The 11,138-nt window shown below is 43.3% G+C and overlaps 1 pseudogene; it reads left to right on the top strand.

Annotated features, from left to right (window-relative positions):
• The first annotated feature begins 5,421 nt into the window (after positions 1–5,421).
• On the top strand, positions 5,422–5,510 carry LOC142864763 (uncharacterized; annotated as a pseudogene).
• The last annotated feature ends 5,628 nt before the right edge of the window (positions 5,511–11,138 follow it).

The following is an 11,138-nucleotide window of genomic DNA, read 5'->3' as shown; positions in this document are numbered from 1 at the left end:
TAGTCCTGACAGGAAAAACAAACGAAAATAAAACCCGTTCCTCACCACCCATGCTGTCTGACCCCAGTCATGAACCCAGACTTTTCCTCGGGCGACAGCGCTCCCAGGAAGCGACACCCCACACGCAACCAGACTTTTCCTCAGGCGGCAGCGCTCCCACGAAGCGACACGCCACACGCAACCAGACTTTTCCTCTGGCGACAGCGCTCCCACGAAGCGACACGCCCCACACGCAACCAGACTTTTCCTCTGGCGACAGCGCTCCCACGAAGCGACACGCCACACGCAACCAGACTTTTCCTCTGGCGACAGCGCTCCCACGAAGCGACACGCCCCACGCAACCAGGCTTTTCCTCAGGCGGCAGCGCTCCCACGAAGCGACACCCCACACGCAACCAGACTTTTCCTCAGGCGACAGCGCTCCCACGAAGCGACCCGCCACACGCAACCAGGCTTTTCCTCAGGCGGCAGCGCTCCCACGAAGCGACACGCCACACGCAACCAGACTTTTCCTCAGGCGACAGCGCTCCCACGAAGCGACACCCCACACGCAACCAGACTTTTCCTCAGGCGACAGCGCTCCCACGAAGCGACCCGCCACACGCAACCAGACTTTTCCTCAGGCGACAGCGCTCCCACGTTGCGTGGGGCGTCACTTCGTGGGAGCGCTGTCGCCTGAGGAAAAGTCTGGTTACGTGGGGCGTGTCGCTTCGTGGGAGCGCTGTCGCCTGAGGAAAAGTCTGGTTGCGTGTGGCACCTGGGCTGCTGCTACCTTTTCACGCACCGGCTCAGGCCGCACACGTGAGCCAGCGTCCTGGCGGCCCGAAGGAGCCAGCGGGACTTGGGGCGAGGGCCATGGCCGCCGCGCGCTCTCTGGACTGCGGCCCCCAGGGACGCCCCAGGCGCCGCCCCCTCGCCGGGGCCGCAGGGGGCGTGGTCTGAGGAGGACACGCCCACGGCCCCGCCTCTCGGACTGCAAGCTCCTCCCGGCGGGACCCGGCACAGAGCCGGGGTGGGGAGCGTGCACGCGGTGGCGCTGCAGCTGGACCACACCGTGCATGCGTGGAGGGGGGGGATTTGAACTGTTACTTATATATGAAACTCGTAAGGACAAGCTGCAGAGGTAGAACGTAACATTCTCATGCATTCTTAAAATAATGCATGACTTTGAAATAAATGTATCGAGGTGAAAGAGACCCTTGGGGTAGCGTTCTGCGGGGAGGTGCAAACTTGGGTGCAAGTTTGAGAAGCGCCGTTAAGGAACACAGATGCTCCCGAAGCTCGCTGCGACCAGCGTTGAGCCCCCCTCTAGCCGAGGTGGGAGTCAGGATGCATGCAACTTGCATCTGGCCCCTCCTGGAGAACGCTGAAAAGAGGCATAAAAGGCCGCTTGCAGAACTTTCTGGAACTGAGCGGTGGAAAGCGAAGGCCTCTACTTCTAGGCTCTAGGATAAACAGCGAGGTGGGCCCTGGAAGTTCCTTTTATTCGGTTGATTCACATGTCACTGCCATTGTGGTGGGTCAACTTAACAGAATAGCCCCGGTTGCTTTAAGTTTCCTGGGAAACGAAATTAAATATGCTTCAGTCATTCACAAGCATTTACAAGGCCATTAAGCAACTGCCACGCAGTGAGCTTGGTCATTAAAGAATTTAACGTCCTCCGTGATTTTCACCTTTTCGTTCCATTAGAAAGGCCTTCAGAATGGAATTATGCCAGAAATATGTGGACATATATGCGATTTTATAAGGAAACTCATCTAAAACACTAAATCTATGAAAGCCACTGTTGCTTGTATGATTCAGTTTAAGTTTTTTAAAGTCGTGCACAAAACCAAGACTTTAAAAAAAAAAAAAAAAACTCAGAAAGGACACAGAAATGAGTACAAGGATTCCCAAATCTCTTAAAATTTAAGCTGATTCTGAATCTGATGCAGATTATGATAGTTCTAAACATACACTGATTTTTCTTGTGCAAAATCAGCTCTACTCAATCAGCTCACTCCCCTTAGTACGGTAATAGATTTTTCCCCCCCTGAGGCTGTTCCTTGTGAAACTGTGAATGGCACCACCTTGTTTGTCCACTTGTCCAAGACAGAGACCTGGGAATCATTTCTTATTCCCCCCGCCCCATTCTAGCACATCCCAAATTCATTCTCTCTGCAGCTACCAGAATGATCTTTACAAAATGCACTTCCTTGCTAAAAGCCCTTGAATAATTCCCCATATTCCTCATTAGATTTTAAAGGCTCTTTGGAGTCCACTTCCCCACCCCAACCCTTTCCACTTGCCCCTTTTTACTCTCTCTGCCTCCTGCCATCCCTCCTTCCCAATAACACTCACTGTTAACTCGCTCTGATTTCCCCAAGGCACAGGGACGTCCATTTGATCACTTAGCCTGAAACACTCTTCAGCCCCTTCTTCCCTGGCAAGCTCCTTCTGTTCTGTCAGGTCTCTGATTAGATGATTTCCTACAGTAGTAGCTCCCCAGATTTCCCTGCTATAGGTTCTCATAGCCCCACACTGTGACCCCAGCAGCCCTTATCACGCCGTATTATAATTGTCCTTTTTCCTCTATTTCACCGCTAGACTAAGCTGCTGAACTTTGCCTAAAAGGAAGCTACATGTGGAAAGAGCCTGAGCTTTCAAGTCATAGAGATGTTGGCTCCAAATGCAGTTCCTGCATTTACAAATTATGTGCACTTCAGCAAGTTTCTTTTTATTTATTTATTTGTTTATTTATTTATTTTGAGACAGACTCTCACTTTCTTGCCCAGGCTGGAGTGAGTGCTGTGGCGTCAGCCTAGCTCACAGCAATCTCAAACTCCTGGGCTCAGCGATCCTACTTCAGCCTCCCAAGTAGCTGGGACTGCAGGCATGCACCACCATGCCCGGCTAATTTTTTGTATATATATTTTTAGTGGGTCAATTAATTTCTTTCTATTTTTGGTAGAGACGGGGTCTCGCTCAGGCTGGTTTCGAACTCCTGACCTTGAGCAATCTGCCTGCCTCGGCCTCCTAGAGTGCTAGGATTACAGGCATGAGCCACTGCACCCAGCCTAAATACCATATTCTTATACCATTCATATTCCATATGAAATATCATATTCATATACCATTGCCCAGCCCAGCAAGTTTCTTAACCTCTCTTAATCTTAGTTTCCTATCTATAAAGAAAGAGGATCATAATAAAGATTTATGAGACAATGTGTATAAAGTATTTTGCACATAGCCAGGCACTTAGTAGATGCTCAGGAAATAGTAGTTACAAATGGTAGCAATTCTGCCCCAAATCTCCTCCCTAGAGAGTGGACAGTTCTTATCAAACCATAATGATAAGATGAAGAAGAAAACTGTGATTTCTCCTGACCCCAGAAAGATCCTTAGTAGCTGTATATACTTAAGGAGGTTATTTGACTGGTCTCTTTCATGCCTCAGTTTCTTTATCTGAACATGTTTCATGTCATTAATGTGATCAAAGGATAGCATGAAAGTATTTTGTACAAATATAGCATTTTGAAATGAGGTATTCCTTTCTTATTATTTGTTGAAAGAAATATGATTCTAAAACATTAAAATTTTTAAAACTAACTGGGGGCTGAGCGACCATAAATAATTTAAAACAGTAAGTCCTCACTTTACCCATGTCCCTTAACATTTTCCTTTCTGTATCCTCTTTATCAGAAAAGGTAAGTTGTAAAACAAGTTGATAGGAATTTCATCAATCACACCTTCAGCCACCATCTACTGTAATAGTGATGGTGAACACTAGTATAAGAAGTGATAAGCAAATGGACAGCTAGTATAAGAAGAAAGGCCCCAGAAATCATGAAAATCTATATCTTTCTATGATACAACCTTGAATAACTGAGATTGGGCTATTTTTACAGTTTATCATCCACATTTCAGACTAACAGACTATTAGAACTAGGAAATATGTAGCATTCTGGGGAAAAGAAGATTGAATGCCTACATATTTACTTTCACTGCCTCCAAATTCTACAAAAATGATAATAAAAGATAACTATAAAACATACAAGATAAAAAGCACCTTGGAGAGGAAACACTGCAAAAAATACTATTAGCTGGAAAACAGTGAATGAGAGGTAATTGACTCAGATAACTGATATAGACCTCAATCCTAAACCTGCAGGAAGAAAGCTAAGAAGCAAAACAGTTTTACTGCAGAATCCAGGAAGTCTCTGGAATTGGCACACCAGGTGACTCTGAAAGTAGGGACAAAACCAGGGCTATTGAAGGATGGGGTTAATGTTTGTTTAAGAAGCAGTTAGGTCCTCAAATCACTCTCTCCCATTCAGTGCAGCAAATCAAATGCCTCTCCAACGCCCAGCATCCAAACCCTGAAGGTTTACTCTCTGGAGATAGAAAACAGAGTTTCTGGACCAGGGAATATTAGGCACAGTTAAGGGAGTATTGTACTGAACCCAGAGGTATTAACAGAACATTTGCATGCTGAATGTTGAGAAGACACCCCATCTCTTTTCTTGATGAGCTCTGGTATAAAGGGAGCCAGGTCTGTATCTTTTCAGTAGGAAATTAAAAAAATACTTCTTTGGGGAACCTCAGTAGTCCAAATTAATATATCTAAAGATACATGCAAAGTGTCCCTGGTAAATCACCCTGTAATGGATCTCATAATCAACAAGCCCAGAGCTTCCAAACAGCTCAGTGTTCCTATATATGAGCAAATGGCCAGGGATCACCAGATATCCAAGGGAAAGCTGTAACATAAAAGAGGCTAAAACAAAGGAATAGGAAGGAAAAGGCAAATTGAAGAAGTAGACACCATTGTGGGCAGACTAAGGCCTTAAATAACTATAATTAATGTACTCAGACAGATAGGAAAAGTTATTTTATCCATAAAAAAGAATAAGATGTTCTCTTACTCAGGAAATATTCAGGAAACCAACAGTTCTTGGAAATGACATGCATAATAGCAAAAATAAAAACTTAATAGAAGGGTTGGAAGATAAAGTTAAGGAAATCTTCCAGAAAATAGAAAGCAAAAATACATGTTGTGCTCACTTTAGCCGCACATATATTAAAATGGAATGATACAGGCCGGGCGCTGTGGCTCACGCCTGTAATCCTAGCTCTTGGGAGGCCGAGGCGGGCGGATTGCTCAAGGTCAGGAGTTCAAAACCAGCCTGAGCAAGAGCGAGACCCCGTCTCTACTATAAATAGAAAGAAATTAATTGGCCAACTGATATATATATAAAAAATTAGCCGGGCATGGTGGCGCATGCCTGTAGTCCCAGCTACCTGGGAGGCTGAGGCAGAAGGATCACTCGAGCCCAGGAGTTTGAGGTTGCTGTGAGCTAGGCTGACGCCACGGCACTCACTCTAGCCTGGGCAACAAAGTGAGACTCTGTCTCAAAAAAAAAAAAAATAAAATAAAAAAAATAAAAAAATAAAATGGAATGATACAGAGAACATTAGTATGGCCACTTGCAAGGATGACACGCAAATTCATAAATCATTCCGTATTTTAGAAAAGCAAAATAGAAAATAACAAGTGTTGGACACAATGTGGGAAAGTTGGAACCCTTGGGCACTGTTGGTAGGAATATAAAATGGTGCAGACACTATGGAAAACAGTAAGGCAGTTCCTCAAAAAATTAAACACAGTTACCGTATGATCCAGCAATTCCACTTCTGGGTATATACCCAAAAGAATTGAAAGCAGAGACTCAAACGATATTTGTGCATCCGTGTCCATAATAGCTTTATTTGCAATAGCCAAAATGTGGAAGCAACCCAAATGTCTGCTGACAGATGAATGGATAAACTAAATGTGATATATACATACAATTGAATATTATTTAGCGTTAAAAAGGAAGGAAATTCTGGTACATACTACAACGTGGATGATCCTGAAAGACATTATTCTAAGTGAAATGAGCCAGTCACAAAGGGACAAATATTGTATGATTCCACCTATTTGAGGTACCTAGAGTAGTTAAACACACAGAGACAGAAAGTAGAACAGTGGCTACCAGAGGCTGAGGGCAGGGAGTAATGGGGAGTTATTGGGGTTTTGGGGGAGGGGTTTTGGGGGGGAGTTATTGGTTAATGGGTACAGAGTTTCAGTTTGGGATGATGCAAAAGCTGGATGGATAGTGGTGATCGTTGCATGACAATGTGAAAAGTACTTAATTCCACTGAACTGTACAGTTAAAATGGTCTTATGTATATTTTACCACAACTTTTTAAAAACTAGCACTTTACGCCTATAACTTAAGAGAGACAGAGGCAAATATTAAAAGAAATAACTATGAGGATGGGAAAATGTTGGGAGAAGGGCTGCTGTTTTTCAAAGAAGTTTTATAAAACTACTTATCTCTTTATGTGCATGTAAAATTCGATAACACTATAGATAACAAATTTGAAATAATTGTAAGGCCCTCAATTTTATAGGTAACCAAATCATGGAGAGCCTCCTTATGGATGACCTATAAAATAAAAAGGAAAAAAAAATCAAATCATGGTGAGGATAGGACCTTTGGCCAAAGTAAAAACAGTAATTGACAGACTAAGGACTTGAGCCAACATGTTCTAAGTTCAAGTTCAGCCTCCTTACCACCACAACACATTGTAGCCTATTACAGAATCTTCCTAAATACCCTAAAATAAACCTTTCTGAGAGTCCTGCCTAAAACCTTCTTAAATTACTTTTCTACATGTTTTATTAAATGCCTAATAAACTGCAGCAGATTTTTCCATTTTGCCCAGGATTACTCATTGATACATGATATTTTTTCCTAATCCAAACATAATTTTGAAATAATATACTTTTCTGATTTTTTTCTCTGTCTTCATAATTAAAATGGAATGGGGTTTTTCAGCCCTGCATTTAGTTTTGCTTCCTAAGTGGTTAGAGAGACTTTGCTATCGATGAATAATAAGACATTGTCCCGTATTTCTTGCATGGAGTATTTTGTACTAACTGAATCCAAAAAGCTACCCATTTTCACTGTTATGGCAACAGAAAGCATTTCCATATCAATTCAACTCAAGTCACCAATCTAATATTAATTTTAATGTTAATTTTTTCCATTAGAAATATGATATCATTATAAAGAACAGTTAGACAAAGCAATAATATATAATTTACCATGCTTCTGACTTTAGAAGAAAACTCTTTTTTTTTTTTTTTTTTAAGACAGAATCTCACTTTGTTGCCCAGGCTAGAGTGAGTGCCGTGGCGTCAGCCTGGCTCACAGCAACCTCAATCTCCGGGGCTCAGCGATCCTCCTGCCTCAGCCTCCCGAGTAGCTGGGACTACAGGCATGCGCCACCATGCCCGGCTCATTTTTTGTATATATATTTTTAGTTGGTCAATTAATTTATTTCTATTTTTGGTAGAGACAGGGTCTCGCTCAGGCTGGTTTCGAACTCCTGACCTTGAGCAATCCGCCCACCTCGGCCTCCCAAAGTGCTAGGATTACAGGCGTGAGCCACCACGCCCAGCCCAGAAGAAAACTCTTATATGAACAGTGCTTCCAATAATACTCCATTAGTTATCGGTTGAACATATACTAATGGGCATTTATAAAATAATTTTTTAAAGAACTGTAAGAATATTCTCCTGTCATAAGCATATTCCCCAATACTGACGAAGTGCCTTTTCCCAGAATAATGTGCTTGATAAGTCATCAATGTTAGAACTCTAAATAAGATCTATTGAGCTTTTAAGATACCATCCCTTATCATAATCATATAGATTGCTGTGTGTGGTCTCTCATCTTATGTGACTGCTCCAAGCAGGTTGTGCACTTCTTGAGGGCAAGGTAGTACAGGACTAAACCCCTATTAATAATAAGTGCTCTTTAAATCATTTGTAATAATTAAGTAAGGAATCAGGGTAGGAATCATGGAATGTTAATGCTGAAATGGGTCTTAGGGGTCCATGGTTCTACCCACCTCTTTTTACAAACAGGGAAATATGAATGAACATTTGGGTGTATATTCATGTGAGACATTTCTTTTTTTTCCTTTCTTTCTTTCTTTTTTTTTTGAGACAGAGTCTGCTTTGTTGCCCAGGCTAGAGTGCCGTGGCATCAGCCTAGCTCACAGCAACCTCAAACTCCTGGGCTCAAGCAATCCTCCTGCCTCGGCCTCCCAAGTAGATGGGACTACAGGCATGCACCACCATACCTGGCTAATTTTTTCTATATATTTTTAGTTGGCCAATTAATTTCTTTCTATTTATAGTAGAGACGGGGTCTCGCTCTTGCTCAGGCTGGTTTCGAACTCCTGACCTCCGGCAATCTGCCCGCCTCAGCCTCCCAGAGTGCTAGGATGACAGGCGTGAGCCACCGCACCCGGCCATGTGAGACATTTCATATGCATTTGCTACAGCAGCCCCTCCTAATAGGTATTATACTATTCCTACCTCATATTAGAGGCAAGGAAAAGATCAGGGAGGTCAAGTTGCATGGGTCAGGCCAAGGTCACACAGCTGGTCAGTGCTTACGTTTGGACTGCAGCCAGCGTGGTTGGAGCCTAGTGCTTGGGTTTTGCTGAAGCCCAGAGATAGATGTTAGTTGATTTCCACGTAATAAGATGGCTGGCTGCTGACAGTCAGGCCTAGAATTCAGATTGGCTGGCTTCCCAGAGCAGTAGCTCATCGTGGGCCCCACTTAGTGCATATTTTAAGATAAAAATAAGTTTCTGTCTGGGGATACTCTTGACTATATAATTCCTCATTTTTTTATATAGCAAAATTTGAAAGACTCTACATATAAATTACTGCTGCAAAATTTTCTCTCTAGAACATATATCTTAGACCTGGAAAAAAAAGAGTTAGCTTTGATTCATTCTCTCTTACTTCTTAAATAAGTAAACAGAGGCTCAAAGAGATGAAGAGACTAATCCAAGACCATTCCACAGATTAAGGGAAGGAAGGGAACTGGGACCAGGCCTCCTGCTTCCTGGGGCAGGGCTGCCCACCCCACGTTCTGGTTCCATGTGTTAACAGAGGCCTCTGTCTCTCATGCTCTATAAATCCATATTCCAGATATACCTTCTTCTAGAATTTTCCATTTCCCCAATTGCTTTTATTTTATATATCTGATCTCTAATTTACTCCTTATCCGTTATTGTCTATATCAGATCCAACTCATGCACACCCCCAGATTAGCTCTTGCCATCTGCCCCCTGCCACTTGCTCAGTAGAAAGCTCTGGCAGCTGCCACCATTACCTCTCTTCCTAACAGTCTCCAAGGGGAAGGCCAGAGGCTGTGGGACCTCCAACGTGCCCCACGTGGTAGCAGCCATAGCAGCTCTAGCACCAAATCCAGCCTTACAGACCCACCAAGGCTCTGCGCTGTGCGTAGCATGGGATATGGATTTCCCATCAGCTACCCAAAGCAGTCAAATAAGGCACAAAAATGAGGCCAACTTTGACCAATGAGAGCCATAAGGCAGGAAGGAAGCAACAGATAAACTCGTTTCATTTCATTTCTTTCTCATGACTTTCCCATGGACTGCATCAAGGCACAATGGTTTCATATAGCCTATCTGGAGACATCCCCGTGAGCAAAATATCAGAAATATATTTTCTCATCCTTGTGAGAAAATATTTTCTTTTGAAGCTGTGTCCATTCCCACTCCGCCCTCCCCCCTCTCTGCAGAGCCCCTCACTCTTGCCGCCCTGGGGTTGCACCCCCCAACAAAACATCAGCATAAAAGCTTTGCCTCAAACTCTGCTCCCTGCTCAACTCATATCACAAAAGCTTCAGAGCAGTGAGTGAGTTTTGGAGGAAGAAAATTCACACATTAAAAACACCCTTTCCGGCCAGGCGCGGTGGCTCACGCCTGTAATCCTAGCTCTCTGGGAGGCCGAGGCGGGAGGATTGCTCGAGGTCAGGAGTTCGAAACCAGCCTGAGCAAGAGCGAGACCCCGTCTCTACTATAAATAGAAAGAAATTAATTGGCCAACTAATATATATAGAAAAAATTAGCCGGGCATGGTGGCACATGCCTGTAGTCCCAGCCACTTGGGAGGCTGAGGCAGAAGGATCACTCGAGCCCAGGAGTTTGAGGTTGCTGTGAGCTAGGCTGATGCCACGGCACTCATTCTAGCCTAGGCAACAAAGCGAGACTCTGTCTCAAAAAAAAACAAAAAAAAAAAAAACACCCTTTCACAGTCTCAGTTGGCAATTGTTATGGGTGAGCGTTCTCTTCTGAGATCTCCTGAGTCCTGGCAAGGAGGGGAGGGTGGTTGTGTGGGTCAAAGGGACTATAATGCTCATGAGAGATCTCCATTTTTTCCTCTGCTTTAAAAAGCAGTTTAATGGGACTGCAAACTAGTACAACCTCTGTGAAAAGTAGTATGGAGATACCTCAAAGAGTTTACAAGTAGAACTACTGTTTGATCCAGCAATCCCATTACTGGGCATCTACCCAAAGGAAAAAAAAGACATTCTATAAAAAAAGACATCTGCACTAGAATGTTTATAGCAGCACAGTTCACGAATGCAAAGATGTGGAAACAACCCAAGTGCCCATCAACACATGAGTAGATTAATCAAATGTGGTATACGTATACCATGGAGTTCTACTCAGCCACAAAAAACAATGGTGATCTAGCACCTCTTGTATTGTCCTGGATAGAGCTGGAACCCATTCTACTAAGTGAAGTATCCCAACAATGGAAAAACAAGCACCACATGTACTCACCATCAAATTGTTATTAACTGATCAACACTTAAATGCACATATAGTAGTAACATTCATAGGGTGTCAGACAGATGGGAGGGAGGGGGAGGGGATGGGTATATTCACACCTAATGGGTGTGGTGCACACCGTCTGGGGAATGGACACGCTTGAAACTCTGACTCGGGTGGGGCAAAGGCAATATATGTAACCTAAACATGTGTAACTCTGTAATATGCTGAAATTGAAAAACAAATTAAAAAACAAAGAAAGAAAAAAAACCTATCCCCATGAACACATTAGAAGTTAAAAGGACACTTATGAATAAGGACACATAGGTTTCTAATAAATACAAAAATACTTTGGGAAAAATATAACTTTTCCTGAATGAAATAAATAAAGATAACTTGATGGAAAGTTGTGTAAGATAGGATTACTGCAGCCAAGTAATAGAAATAA

The sequence above is a fragment of the Microcebus murinus genome, chromosome 26, assembly GCF_040939455.1.
Source record: "Microcebus murinus isolate Inina chromosome 26, M.murinus_Inina_mat1.0, whole genome shotgun sequence".
NCBI classification, from domain to species: Eukaryota; Metazoa; Chordata; class Mammalia; order Primates; family Cheirogaleidae; genus Microcebus; species Microcebus murinus.
Note: the sequence above shows the minus strand (reverse complement) of the source record. Positions and strands in the feature narration are given on the sequence as shown.